Source organism: Silurus aristotelis (assembly GCF_946808225.1).
Source record: "Silurus aristotelis genome assembly, chromosome: 15".
Classification (NCBI taxonomy): Eukaryota; Metazoa; Chordata; class Actinopteri; order Siluriformes; family Siluridae; genus Silurus; species Silurus aristotelis.
Window position 1 is genome coordinate 13,640,965 of NC_139588.1, and position 15,718 is coordinate 13,656,682.

A 15,718-nucleotide genomic window follows, 5' to 3' on the forward strand; every position below is an offset into this window, starting at 1 on the left:
TTAATGCAGCGCACATTTATTTTGTCCATTTTTATACACGAAATTAAACCACCAATGGAATACGCGGTTCTTTCTTTACCCAGATATAAAAAAAAATACTCAACTTAAAAATTATTTTTAAACAATAAACATTTGTTTTAATGACGCGCCAAGTCTTAAATCAAGCACCGGAATCTGCCATTAAGCACACATCCGGCATTTAAAACTGTCCATGAGGAAACATAGCAAATGTTCAGTTTAGTGTCCTGATGATTTACGTAATTTAAAACACCATAATTAATTTTTAAATATTTACAAGAATATTTTGTCTTCATGCTCTATGTTGAGTGTGGTTTCACTAATAATAAATATACATTTGCATTAAGCATCCATATTTGTCCATGCCCATGCTGATTTGATTATTAAAAATATATAAAAGTATATTTAAGGTACATTTAGAACAGATTAAAATTTAACTCATTACAATCATGCGATTAATCACGATTAAATATTTTAATTAATTAACAGCCCTAGTAATTATACAAGAAGGCTTTTTCCAGCAATACACTTCTCCCCAACACCAACAGGGATGGCTGCCCCACATGTGGCAGCATGAGAGCAAAGCGTAATGCAACTGCCATGTAATTTCTTGTCTAGTTTTCCCAGTTCTTGTCACCATGGCAAAGTAACCACCTTCCGCCTCTTGTCCCATTAGATTGGGACTATACATAGCAGAATTATTCACTTGACAGGCACTTTACATAATAAACTTACATTCAAATTGACAACTAATAAGAAATGCAATGGTAGTGTGGTATTGGGGAAAGATAACCATGAATGTACACTGTAAAAAATTTCCGCGATTTCACAAGATGTAACAGTAATATTTCACAGTAGCTTACATTATTAGCATTTCACAGGCATTAACTGTGACATTTCACAATATAGTACAGTGTTGAGACTTTTATTGTGAAAATAATGCCATCAGCGAAATCACGGGAAGCGGCTGTGACTTTCCTCCCGCGCTCGCGCTATTTCTGAGTTCTCTCATCTCTGCGGATTCAGTGGTAAGTTTTAAAATGTGCAAATTTGTCAATTAAATGACAGATTTTTTTTTAAAAATATGTGATAGTGTATGAGGTATCAGCCAATTTTCATTAGTTGTAGGTTTTGTTGTCGCGCTGTTGTCGCGCTGTAGGTTGGACCGCGGAATTTAAAAAAAAAAGAAATGAACAGACGTTGGAATGTTAATTGTACAGTGTACTGTGTTAAGGGTTAAATGTACTGTGTTAAGGGTTAAATGTACTGTGTTAAGGGTACTGTGTTAAGGGTTAAATGTACTGTGTTAAGGGTACTGTGTTAAGGGTTAAATGTACTGTGTTAAGGGTACTGTGTTAAGGGTTAAATGTACTGTGTTAAGGGTACTGTGTTAAGGGTTAAATATACTGTGTTAAGTGTACTGTGTTAAGGGTTAAATATACTGTGTTAAGTGTACTGTGTTAAGGGTTAAATGTACTGTGTTAAGTGTACTGTGTTAAGGGTTAAATGTACTGTGTTAAGGGTACTGTGTTAAGGGTTAAATGTACTGTGTTAAGGGTACTGTGTTAAGGGTTAAATGTACTGTGTTAAGGGTACTGTGTTAAGGGTTAAATGTACTGTGTTAAGGGTACTGTGTTCAGGGTTAAATGTACTGTGTTAAGGGTACTGTGTTAAGGGTTAAATATACTGTGTTAAGTGTACTGTGTTAAGGGTTAAATGTACTGTGTTAAGGGTACTGTGTTAAGGGTTAAATGTACTGTGTTAAGGGTACTGTGTTAAGGGTTAAATGTACTGTGTTAAGTGTACTGTGTTAAGGGTTAAATATACTGTGTTAAGTGTACTGTGTTAAGGGTTAAATAAACTGTGTTAAGGGTACTGTGTTAAGGGTTAAATGTACTGTGTTAAGGGTACTGTGTTAAGGGTTAAATGTACTGTGTTAAGGGTACTGTGTTAAGGGTTAAATGTACTGTGTTAAGGGTACTGTGTTAAGGGTTAAATGTACTGTGTTAAGGGTACTGTGTTAAGGGTTAAATGTACTGTGTTAAGTGTACTGTGTTAAATGTACTGTACTGTGAGACCATATTTTAAGCCTTATTAAAAAAAAAAAAAAAACATTATCTGTTAACTTATCTGCTTAAACGTTCTCTCTTTCTTTACTGTAGGTTCTTCCCACAGCATCTTTTTGCGGTAAGTTAACCACTGGGGAATAAAGTTGTGAGGTAAAACGTTATTCTGTGGCCTGAATGTATATAAATGAGACATTATGGCTGTTATTATCAGCTAGAAAAATGAACGTTATATGCCCGGTTTCAGTGAAACCAGGTTGTAGTGTCGTGGATTAGGACAAAAGTTAATTCATTTCAACCTTGTGCCTTATGCTGTGTGAGAGAGGTACAGAGCAACCGCGATCTGTCTCGTCAAATGAAAAATGAAGTGCTCATGTCAATGTTTGAACATTTAAAAAAAAAAAAAAAAAGAAAGAAAGGATAATAATTCTATTGTCTTGTCTCAGAAAAATTCCACTGCCAAATGTTTTTTTTATACCACTGATAAATGTGCGCCTGCGCGGCAGTGTTCTCACTGTTAGACTAAGCTAAACCCTTGTGTTTGCAAGTACACACACGTTAGCCTACTGTGATTTTTAGTTGAACGTAATTTATAAGTTTATAATTATTGTTTTTTAATCATCTTGTTTGTATTTATGAGCAGTAGTGGGGGTGGTGAGCTTTCTAACTAAGTTACACACATCGTTCATTTTAGGGTTGACACACTAGTTGTCTTGTCCCTTAGTTTTATACTTTAATGTGTTTAAGATGTTTTTTTTTACTTTTAGGTTGTTCAGTAGTGTTTAGTAACTTTCATGTGTGTGAACCAAATATATTCACTTTGAGTTATTAGGGCAATCTGCTATCTATATCCTAAGTAACAAGATCAGTTTCTTAAGTTCAGGCAGTCTGTTCCCTTTGGTTGTGCATGTTGAAAAGGGTACAGAGTTTTATGTAAGTGATTATAATCACAGGATCAGGGCATCAGTTGCTGGTCAAAATTTGGAGTCACAATCTGCAGTAGCTTGCAATGAAGTGCAATGGAGCTTGCAATGCACAGTATACCGAAAGGGGATGTATGTTTTGCTTGAGAGAAATGATGTAGTACTGGAAAGATTCATTTTATCATTGTTTTTAATAAGTCTGTGTAGTTTGTGACCCAAAAATATACTTTTGTGAAGCTAAGTGACATTGGTGCCTATTGCAAATTAGGAGTAGCCCAAGAGAATTATGTTTTGCATCAAATTTGCTGGACTACTATCCTCTTTCATCATACAAAATGTGTGATGTATCACTTATTGCTCTCCACCATTCTTTTCCAGAGGCAGTTTAAGCTAAATGTGACAGAAGTAGCGGAAAAAGGCAGGACGAGTGGAGCAAGCTGCTTTGGTAAAAATGCATGCACAAGATATTGCAAATTTATTGGGTGTACTTTATAATAACATGTTTTTAAACAGTGACACAGGTCCTGTTTTGTTGTTTTGTTTTGTTGTACATGATTCTGTTCTGTTGTGTTCTCATCACAGTGATGCTAAAAAAAAGTTGAACATTAAATTGTGCATAATCTTAGCTTGTTTAAGACATTAGTTTAAAAGTCACCCTTCTTTTTTTGATTGCTTGAGACATGTTTTTATCTGGCTTGATGTGTTTTTCTGTATAGTTGTAAATAGTTAAATCGAGTAAGCGTATAATGCAAAGGATGAGTATATTTAGTGATTATTGTTGTGGAAATGTTGGAAAACTTGTAGATGTAATTTAGTTACAAAAAAAACTATAGTATAGTTTTATAGTATAGTATTTTATAGTTACTATTAAAAACTGTTAGCATATAAGGATTTAAATGGTCTTGACAACTTGAATGCAACTTGACACATTGCAAATTATGAAGGTCAGAATGTGAAAATGATGAAACTGAAGCATACATTAGGAGGCACTCTGTGATCCATGTCACTGGCACATTCTTCCTGTTGGGTGGAGCAAATTCAAGCAAATTGATAAAATGTTAATTTTATTGAGGAGAAAATCCATACCAAAATTGTTTATTTAAATGTTTGGGGTTTAACTGGACCAAAGCTAACTTTAGTTTTGCTCTGTACTGCAAAAGCATTGACCAACTGAAGGCTACTTTTTCATCGCACTTGAAAGAAACTAACAGTTTTTCTCTCTGCCTTTCTGTTTATAGGTGCTTTTTGGGTATTAATCTGGAGACAGGCACAAAGTCAAAGAAGCAGAAAGGACTCATCAACCAGCAAGTCTGTACACTCATAAGAAAACTTATTGATTTTGAATGGATGTCAGTCTAGTGTGATCCAAAATATATGTTCTTTGTTTAGCTAGGCAGTTAAGCACTTTATAAACTTACTATGTTCTATGTTTAGCTAGAGGCAGTTATGCACTTTATAAAATTACTATGTTCTATATTGTCTCTTTGTTCAATAAAGAAACACAACAAATGAGTTAATGTCAGTCTACGCTGTAAAAAGCCTTGTTGCAATTACATTTTAATGAAGTTGAATCAACTTGAAATTACAATTCATTTAAACTTTCTTGACAGGTGAGGAGAAAGCGTACAACAGAGTGCCAAGAGAGGAGTTGTGGTAATGTATGAGGAAGTCAGGTGTGTCAGAGAAATATGTGAGGGTGGTGAAGGACATGTATAAGGACAGTGTGACAGCAGTGAAGTGTGCAGTAGAAATGACAGACTGGTTCAAGGTGAAGGTTGGATTGCATCAACGATCAGCCCTGAGCCGTTTCCTGTTTGCAGTGGTGATGGACAGGTTGACGGACGAGAAAAATAAGAGGGAGGGCAGTGGAATAATGGCTCAATGGATCTTGTGCTCAATCTGCCACTAATGCATGTAGATTTTCTGGTCAGTCAAGTAATGTTACTGCAGGTTACTGTACAATCTGGTTAATAACTACACTGCCATCTCTCCAAAACATCTCCATGCTTCTACGGGTATGTAAGCAGTGAGTTTACACACTGTAAAACTTTTATTGGTATTAAAAATTAATTATTACCTTCCAAGGCAGGAAGTTACTGTTTCTAGAGCAAGATGTGCTGTTGCATTCTAAAAGCTTCTTGATGGCATTAACACTGGTGTAGATTGCCACTCTCTGAGTGTAAGGTACTGTCAGATACACATTGTGAACAAGATAGTTATCTGTCTCATTGCAATCCAGATAAAATGAGCTCACTGGTTGCTGACTCTGGATGCAGTTGGAGTGAATTTGTTTGTACTCACTGATGTAATCATTCCTTGCCCCTGTACTTGGTCTAAGGTTCCCCACGGTATTTAAAGCCGTGAAGTTTTCCTGTGACAAACGTAAAACCTAAGAGTATGTCTCCCACTTTGTTCATGTCTTTCATCTTTATTAAAAATCGTGTTGCAGACCAGGAATCACTATCAATCCAGACACGACTAATGTTTCTCTTAATCATCTCCTCAAATAACATCTGGACATGTTCTGGTCTTAGAATAAGCAGAATGACTGTGGCATTCGAGGACTTAATCCAATAGGCTGCCATCTTTATTTTCTCTTTAATATTCATCAAACCTAAGTAATTTGGTAACACTTTCTGGAACTGAATACACACAAGTTAATCTTTTACAAAGTTCTCAAGGACTGCTGTGCTATAATCATCATCCAGGGTAACCACTCCAACCCAGTTTCAGGAATAATGTGTCATGAGCTTTACCAGTGCCCGAGTCTGGTACACATAATTTGGAACAACGCGGAAAAAGGAAGCATAGCGTAATTTGCAGTGGCGGGCCGTGCATTTGGTACCCGGGCCCTCAGTGGGGACTTACCCGCCCTAATCAACCTCTTAATACCACCACTATCACGTTGCTATTATAGAAACCATCATTACAATACAAAAAAGCAATCTAACAACGCATTTGGCATTAAAGAGAGAGAGGCATTTTACATATATAAATATTTGTCTAATAACATGGCAAAAACATACTACTCACCAGAGATGCATAGTCATAATTTGCCCCACTCCTCAGAGGTGGTGAACATGAACATTTTTTGTCAACCTATAGCACAGGTTTTTTTGTGTAAAAAAACAAATCTTGTCAAAATGCCGAAATGTAATTGTGGAATATGATAGGGTTAAGTTAAATATAGAAGCATAAAGTGTTTTTTTACTTTACTACATTACTTGACTGACTAGAAAAACTACTTGTACTAGTGGCAGATTGAACACAGGATCTGCCTATTAACATTTGCTTATTCTGATTGTTTGCTCTTTATAATACTCTCACTCATTATTTAGAGTACACATCAAAATCCCCTAAAGCGTTATCCTTTATGATAATTTGTTCTCATGTGTATAATTTTAGAGCAAAGTCAAGTCAAATAGGTTTTCAGTGTCATTTTAATCATATACAGTACAGTACGTTCCCCCAGGACCAATGTGCTACATCAAACAATATAAATGAACATAAAATAACACAGAAGTACACAATGAACTACACAAAACTCAAAACTAACAACATGAAATGCACATGTGCAACATTTAGTACAAAAAAGGTAGAACATAAGACAAGAAGACAGTAGATATGGTGACAGTACAGCACTGACCAGTACAGTACAGAAGGTTTCTGAAAGTGGTTTGTCCATATATAAATAAAAAATAAATACTAATTAAAATACAAATAAATATTTCATAAAGATAAAAAAACAAATGCCATAAAAATAGCTTGTATTTGTGAAGTAACCCTCTACAATGAGCTTTAAATGAATCTGGACTTTTTGTGTTGTGGTGTGATGATTTAACTGAATTTGGGTATGATGCATGCAGCCGGGGCGACGCATTACTTTATATAAGAAGGGTTACACTTAAATTGAAAAAACAGCAATGGTATTGTGGAATTGTTAAACATTTGTAAATTTGTATAGATTTTTGTAAACCTACAACATAATAGGCTTTTTGTGTAAGTTAAAAATCTTGGCAAAATGCTAAATAATAGGGTTGAGATTAATGTAGAAGAATAAAGGGGATTTTTGTGCACTACATTACTTGACTGACCAGAAGAACTACTTGCATTAGTGGCAGATTGAGCACAAGATTTGTCTGTTAACAATTTTTTGTTTGCTTGTTTTTCTGATTTCTGATGTTTGTTTACACTACTTTTGCTGCTGTGGCTGCATGCATCATTTCAGTTAAATCATCACAACCCCCCCAATAAAATGTCCAGGTGTATATAAAGCTCATTGTAAAGAGTTACTTGAATAATGCATGCTAGTAAGCTATAATAGGCAATAAATCTCAAATACATTTAAAAGTCACAGAAACCAAGATTCACAGAGAACACAAATTGGTTAGGATAGTATATAGTATTGGTTAGTACTATCTACATGCACAATATATGTAAAATGTATATTAATATTAATATTATATACCTGCAGTAGGGTAATATTAAGAGAGAGAGAGAGAGAGAGAGAGAGAGAGAGAGAGAATAGAAAAGGTATATTCTAATTATGTTTGGGTCTTACAGGGTAAATGTCTCCATCTGCTGACTACATAAATTATCTCCAGTAGTTGTTCAGGTCAGAAGCAACCACCACACATGTATTCTTACATATCGGTATCGATTCCTAGAGGGCATATGAATTTTTTAAATAATAAATGTATATTTGGAAACAGTAAAGTCAGCTATAGCAACAGCAAGTGAATCATGGAACAAATGTATATTAGCTAAGGCAGAAAAATTGCTTAAAGCTCAACCTCAAAATAGAGTAAAGATCAGAGGGTGAAGCAGAAGCACAGCAATGGCAATACATAAGTGACATGCTGGTGTTAAGGGTAGGCTAAAGTAATGTTAGTCCTCTCCCTTATACACCTGGATCAGTACGTAATCCATCCATCATAGCCATGGAATTCGTTATATACGCTCCAACTGCTAAAAAAAGGAGCGTAAATGTGGGTTTGGATTGAGAAACTTGTCAAAGGTTAGTAATACTTATTTAGACATAAAGATAGACACGCAAACAAACACACACACACGATTTCAGAAGAGGTAAGAATGATTTTTTAAATATGCATAACCCTTTTTCTTTTGTCCACAATGAGGTAAATAACTTATAATATACACATAAATACACTTTTCCAGTAGTTATATTAATTTCATAATAATGTAATGCAAAAAAATAAAATTGTAAATTAAATATGAAATAAATTATAGCTCTGTCTATAAAACAGAATAGTAGGAGTGAAGTCTCTGAAAGACATCTGTATATTGGATGCATCAAATGCTGCACCGTAACATTATAATGGTTTTACATTCCCATTGACTTTAGACTGCGTTACTAAATATAAATATAAATTTATATAAATAAAACACAAGCATTTTTTCAAAAGTAAAACTGATCAAATAAAAGTAAAATGTAATTTGTTTAAAATTCATTTGCATACTTCTTAAAACCATTATGAAATACATACATTACTGGTTCATTGATTATTCCTATAAAAATACTGTCCTTTTTATATTTTAAAAAGAGGTTTAGCATTATTTCGTTTGAGAACTGGAAGACTTGTTTGTTTTCTTAAGTTATAGTAAAACTTTTAAACATTCAATTTATGCCACACAAATAAAACTGAATGTAATTAAATTAAAATGGGGAAAAAGACAACAAAAAGCATGGTAAGAATATAGGCCTCTTTTTACTGTGTTAATGGTGTGTGTGAGGTTTCAGAAAAGCTGGAATGTGCAGTTTATCAAGACTTTCTGAAAATTCATGTTGAGGCAGTTGAGACAAGACTTTCTGCATAGCTGTAAGAAAAAGTGTTGCAGGAATTCTCCCCACTAGAAGGTTATACTGCTCCTCTCCCAGAATTTTGGACCAGAACACTTGATCCTCTTGAAGTGTGCTCTTCATTTTAAAGTGCAACTTTGGCATGAAAAAGAGCAGGTTCTCGATGCACATTCTTAAAGCCCTAATACACTTAATGGAGTTTGCATTCCCTTTGGCGGTCCAAAGTTTATTCAATAGAAGATCCAGTGGTGTCATTCCATTCTGATCCTCAGCTAGCGGTGAAGCCCCATTTCCCAACAATATTATGACGGTATGTGGTTGTAAAAGCTCACATGCCACATGGAGTGGAGTTTTGCCATTCCTCTCGTGTTTGCACACACGCTGGTTTATGTATAAGCGCAGAGAAGGTGTTCTATGAACCACCTGAAGGATGAACGCTATGACGTCATTCCTGCCACGGCGGATATCCATTTCCAGGTGTGAATCTGATGTTGGATAACAGCAGAATTGCTCTCCTGGATTTGCAAGAGCAACGTCCTGAAACTGATTCAGCAACTATTGTGCGTAATCTCGGTGGTCGTGCATGATGGCATACAGAAACGCCTCGGATGGGTTGTAGGTCTGTTGCCGGACGTTTTCTTCCCAATGAAAAGTCTTCAGGTTTCGCATTTCTTCCAACATCCACACAGGTTTGTGGTCCCTCACAGCTTGGCAGAATAAAAGTGAGAGGAATTCGCTTGCACGTGTCGTCCATTTGTCCAGGCTACACTAGCTATATCCAGAGAACGATCAACACCTTTAGGTTGTCATTGTAACCGAGCGTTTATACTTTTCACTAAGAAAATAATAGAAATGGACGCAGGATTCTGTGAAACAACCAGTCCGACTTTTTATTGCGCTTCATCACAAGAACAGCATCACTGTGGCAGGTGTGATAATAATCTATCTTGCCTACGGCAAGCCCCGAGGGAAAAATAAGAAATGTATAACACACCTTTAAAATGGACACAGCCCCCTCTTGAGCTATCACACACAATTACACCCCAAAAGTATTTTACATGCGTCCCCCCCTTCAAATTAAACGTCCACGTTTACACACACCCAACCCCCCCCCCCCAAAAAAAAAAAAAAAAACCACACACATATACACATACATACATATATGGTTAACACACCCAGAACACGTATATGCAATGCAGAATGAAAAGCAATACTAGAACATCCATAGCAGTTTCCATTCTACCATTTACACACCTCATTTAACATCCTCTCTTCCTCATGAACACAACATCAAATGACATTTAATACAGAACAAAGTCATCTAAATAACCAGGAGGTTTCTGCACTCTACCAGCCCTACTCAAACTTGGCATCAAGCAATCAACATCTGCATGCGTACACAGTCCCTGAGTATAATCCGAATGCTGATTCTGTGGAGAAACTCCCACGTCCACCCCAGATAACAATGACTCAGAGGAAGTAGAACCCTGAGAAGAATCAGTACCATCAAAAGAGAGATTAGTTGACAAAGGAGAAACAGGCAGTGTATAAGGGCGCAATCTGTTATAATGCACCACCTTCCCTCTGTCATCACTGTCCATGGGATTTATGATCTGATAGATCAGTCCTTGTTCGCCACAAGAGTCCATTACCTCCACAACTTTAAAAGGTCCCTTCCAATGCGGTGCCAGCTTCATACGACTCTCAACAGGATTATCGAGCCACACCATAGCACCCACTGCATAGGGCTGATAACGAACACTTTTAGCATGGTAGAGTTTTTGGCGTTCACATGCTTCCTCACTGTGCATGCGCGCTCTACTAAAGGCGGAGCGCAGTCTAGACAAAAACGAAGACAGGAAATCAGCATGTGACGAAGATGATTGTGAATCAAATGCACGTACAGGTACCAAAACATCGACAGGGACCCTTGCTTCCCGTCCATGAGTAAGGAAATATGGTGAGAATTTAGTGCTTGAGTGGGGCGAGGTGTTGTAGGCAAACGTTACATGTTTCACAAAACTGTCCCATTCCCCACCATACGTCAACAGCGTTTTCGCTAATTAATGGGTCAAAGTCCTGTTAAAACGTTCGACCATCCCATCTGACTCCGGATGGTAGGGAGTAGTCTGCGTTTTTCGAATCCCAAACATTTGACAAAGTCTATGAACAATGTCTGCCTCGAACTGACGCCCTTGGTCAGAATGTAAAGTCTCTGGAATACCATGAGTCAACACATAGTCCTCGAATAGACAGCGAGCTACGGTCTGTGCAGATTGATTAGGAAGAGCATACAAACTAACAAACTTAGTGAAATAGTCCTCCACCACAAGCACATAACGATTGCCCTTTGAAGTCAAAGAAAGCTCAAAAAAGTCAGTAGCTACTCTCTCGAATGGGCGTGTGGTATTCGTGCCGCCCAATGGAGCACGTTGTGTTGGAACGGGACCACGACGAGTCTGACAAGCCCTGCACTGCTCACACCACTCTCTGATGTCCTTAAACATTGAAGGCTAGTAACAAGCCAGTCTCGCTTTTTCCCACACACGTTCAGCAGAGAAATGGGCTGCGGCCGGACCACCATGTAACTGCAAAAGTATGTAGGGTACAAGGGTAGAGGGAACAACAAACTGAATGACCGGGTCACTTGTAAGTGAAGAGACAAAAGAACGACACAATAATCCATCATTTATTGAAAGGCGATTGAACTCGGTCCAGAGTTTCCTCAGGCATTTAGAGATCCCTTTCAAGTGTTGTCTATGCGGTCGTTGCCCCAGCTGCACCCAGTGTAGGACAGTTCCAATGTCGGAGTCAGAATGCTGCAATTCCCTCAGGTAGGAAGCATCATATGACAAATCATGTACACAGAGCCTACTTTGTGAAACAATGTCCGGTACCGACACCTGATCTGTAGACACAGAAGTCATAGGAGGGTTGGTCGGTGGAGGCTCGAAGCCAACCATGTTAACTTCCTGCATGCTTTCAATGCCTTGACCCATGCTATCCCAGTTAGGCACATCAGGATGTCTAGATAGAGCATCAGCATTCTTGTGGTGATGCCCACTTTTGTAGATGATCGTCCAATTCAGTGGATCCAGCTCTAAGATCCATCTCCCCCTCCTACCAGTCGGATCATCATCAATGGCCATCCGTCGAAGGGCCAAGAGAGGACGATGGTCGGTGATAATAATAATAAATGATGAAAGTCCGATGTAGTGTTTAAATTCTCTTACTGCCCACACAATCGCCCATAACTCACGATCAAAAGTATACCAGCGCCTCTGTGTAGGGTTCAATGCCTGGCTGGCATATGCTACCACATGTTCAAGCCCATTTTTCTCTTGTGCCAGCACTGCACCGACAGCATATTTTGAAGCATCAGTGTAGACTCTGAAAGGTATATTAGAACCAGGCAGTGTCACAACTGGGGCAGAGGTTAACACATCTTTCAGATAATTGAATGACAGTTCACAATTTTTTGTCCAGTCAAAAGTTGCATTTTTGCCCACAAGCTGGTTAAGCGGAGCTGCATATTTTGAAAAATCTTTTACGAATCATCTGTAGTAGGAGCAGAGTCCAACAAAAGCTCTGACTTCAGAAGAAGACTTGGGTGTTGGCCAGTTTCTCACCTTTTCCGTATTACATGGATCCGGCTGAAGTCCCTTCTGGGACACAACATGACCCAGGAAGACCATGTGGTCTCTAGCCAAGTGGCATTTTTTTGGATTTAATTTCAAACCTGCTGACCCAATTCTTGTAAACAATTCCTTAAAATTAGACAGATGTTCCTCGAATGTTTTGCTGTAAATTAAAACGTCAAGATACACCATGCAGATGTGCCATGGAAGACCTCTCAGAACAAGCTCCATCAAGCGTTGGAATGTCGCTGGAGAGTTAGAGAGACCCATCGGCATAGCCCGCCATTGAAAAAGTCCACGGCCAGTTGTAAAGGCAGTTTTCTTTCTGTCCTCTTTAGCAACTTCAACTTGCCAAAAGCCATTGGAAAAGTCTAATGTGCTGAAACAAGTTGAACCCGCCAATGCGTCCAGCGTGTCATCCACACGGGGCAGAGGATAAGAGTTTTTAACTGTGACACTGTTTAAGCGCCCACACAAAACCTCCATGCACCACATTTCTTTTTCCACAAGCACCAAAGGTGAGGCCCAGGGACTACAGCTCTCTCTCAGATAACACCATCTGCCAGCAGGGCAGTGACTAGTCTATCAATTTCAGCTCTTTTCTCAGGTGAGGCACGGTATGCACGTTGTTTAATGGGAGCTTGGTCTCCTGTTCTAATGCGATGTTTCACAAAAGTACACTTCCCAACACTTCCTTCAGATGCTCTGAAGATCGTATTGTGTTCTAACAACAATGCAGAAAGTGCAGCTCTTTGCGAGGCAGTGACTGGTGAGTCATCCAAGGACACTGAAGGTGCCACCTGTGACGTGGCTGCTGCAACTAAGTTCAATGAGCATTGATGAAGAGGCATAAGCTCAGATTCATTTACCCTGTAAAACTCACCCAGATGCAGTCCTTGTTGCAATGAAATGTGTTGTCCTGTAGGATTTAAAATCCTTGCTTTGGTTAGTCCGTTCTGAACCCTGGTGACAGTGTGAGCAACCACCAGATCAAAAGAATCAGGAATGTTTGGCTCCAAATATCCTACATAGTCGCAAAGCACTTTAGCAATGTCCGGCGCACACACGAGAACTGGTACAATCGACTCACTTAGGGCTGGCAAGGTCATAGTGTTGGCTATAGAAACATTACAACACAGTGGAATAAAGTCATTGCTGGTGAGGAGTGGCACAGAAATGTCCCAAAGCCTTAACATTGCACAGCTGGTGTCCAGTACAGCATTGTTCCTCAAGAGAATGTCCCAGCCCAACAAAACAGACTGAGTGGTTTCCCGTAGCACATGAAATAAATGCTGCCATGATTTAGTCCCAAATCGAAAGTTAACTGTAATGGTGCCCAATGTGTCAAGAACCTGACAATTTACAGCACGGGCTGCTACATAGTCCTTTTTCAATGGGCGGTTGCGAAGTGCTGGAAAAGACATGCGAAATTTCGCACTCATAAGTGATACACTCGAACCAGAGTCCACTAACATTGAAACTGCCATGCCTTCAATCACCCCTCTCACATATGAAATCAGTGGCACTGCATCAGTGGTACTGTGGTATCAGTGCTATCAACACTCCACATATGAAATCAGTGGCACTGCATCAGTGGTACTGTGGTATCAGTGGTATCAACACTCCACGCTTCTTAGAATCATGCATGTGCCCACCGAAACTCTGAGGACTTGGACTAGGACTGGGCCTCACTGGAAAGGAGACTTGTCCCTTCGTACATGATATTGTGTATTTGATTCCTTGCCGTGCCGCAGCACTCGTCTATCAGGTGAACGACCTCTTTGCGAGTCATAAGACCCTCGTGACTGGCACCCACGGCCGCCACAGTTGCACCTGCATGTTCGACTTGACTGTGAGTAAGCTTCACTGCACTCATCCATGCTGCCAAAGGCCAGTCTACTTCGCAACTTTCGATTTTCCTTCACCACATTTTTCAACTCCATCCTCACCTGCCTCATGTCCTCAGATAACCTCTCCACTGCTCTATACAGCCCATCATTATCAGCAAGAGGTTGAACAGTAGCAATTGAACCAGAATTAACAATGGAAGACCCATTAATAGGAAAGCAATCACTTTGCTCTCAGCACTGGGTCAATTCCAGCAAGAAAACGACAAAATTTCTCCTCACTCTGTGCAGCATCTCCATAATCAGGAAAAGCCTCGTCCACCAGTATACTAACCTCCGCAGTATAAATCTCCAAGCTTTCCCATGCAGTGCGAGGTCGTGCCGATAAACTAGCTTTAAACCGATTCATGAACTGTTTCTGTCCAAATGACTCTTTTAGTATGTCCTTCACTGCTTTGTAATCAGCCTGGACAGTAGTGGGAAGAGTGTCCGAGAGAAGAAAGGGCGCATGGTTCAAGCGCGTAGGTAAAATCCAAGTCAAGTCAAATAGGTTTTCATTGTCATTTTAATCATATACAGTACAGTACAGCACTGACCAGTAGAGTACAGAAGGTTTCTGCAAGTGGATTGTCCATATATAACTAAAAAAATTAATACTAGTTAAAATACAAATAAATATTTTATAAAGATAAAAACCAAATGCCATAAAAATAGCTTGTATTAGTCAAGTAACCCTCTACAATGAGCTTTAAATTAATCTGGACTTTTTGTGTTGTGGTGTGATGATTTAACTGAATTTGGGTATGATGCATGCAAGTCGGGGCGACGCATTACTTTATATAAGAAGGGTTACACTTAAAATGGATAACCAATTAAAAAGACAGCAATGGTATTGTGGAATTGTTAAACATTTGTAAATTTGTATAGATTTTTATAAACCTACAACATAATAGTCTTTTTGTGTAAGTAAAAAATCTTGGCAAAATGCTAAATAATAGGGTTGAGATTAATGTAGAAGAATAAAGGGGATTTTTGTGGACTACATTACTTGACTGACCAGAAGAACTACTTGCATTAGTGGCAGATTGAGCACAAGATTTGTCTGTTAACAATTTTTTTTTTGCTTGTTTTTCTGCTTTCTGATGTTTGTTTACACTACTTTTGCTGCTGTGGCTGCATGCATCATTTCAGTTAAATCATCACACCCCCCCAAAAAAAATGTCCATGTGTTTAAAGCTCATTGTAAAGAGTTACTTAAATAATGCATGCTAGTCAGCTATAATAGGCAATAAATCTCAAATACATTTAAAAGTCACAGAAACCAAGATTCACAGAGAACACAAATTGGTTAGGATAGTATATAGTATTGGTTAGTACTATCTATATGCACAATATATGTAAAATG

At 38.5% G+C, this 15,718-nt stretch overlaps 1 long non-coding RNA gene and 1 pseudogene across 2 annotated transcripts; one reads left to right on the forward strand and one right to left on the reverse strand.

Moving 5' to 3' along the window:
• The first annotated feature begins 816 nt into the window (after positions 1–816).
• On the forward strand, positions 817–4,619 carry LOC310738421. The gene is made up of 3 exons (XR_014537088.1): positions 817–1,046; positions 2,181–2,237; positions 4,246–4,619. It is a non-coding gene; the product is annotated as an uncharacterized lncRNA (long non-coding RNA).
• A 4,041-nt stretch (positions 4,620–8,660) lies between these two features.
• On the reverse strand, positions 8,661–9,582 carry LOC310737511 (ankyrin repeat domain-containing protein 9-like; annotated as a pseudogene). The gene has a single exon. The product of its transcript is annotated as an ankyrin repeat domain-containing protein 9-like (transcript).
• Between the last annotated feature and the right edge of the window lie 6,136 nt (positions 9,583–15,718).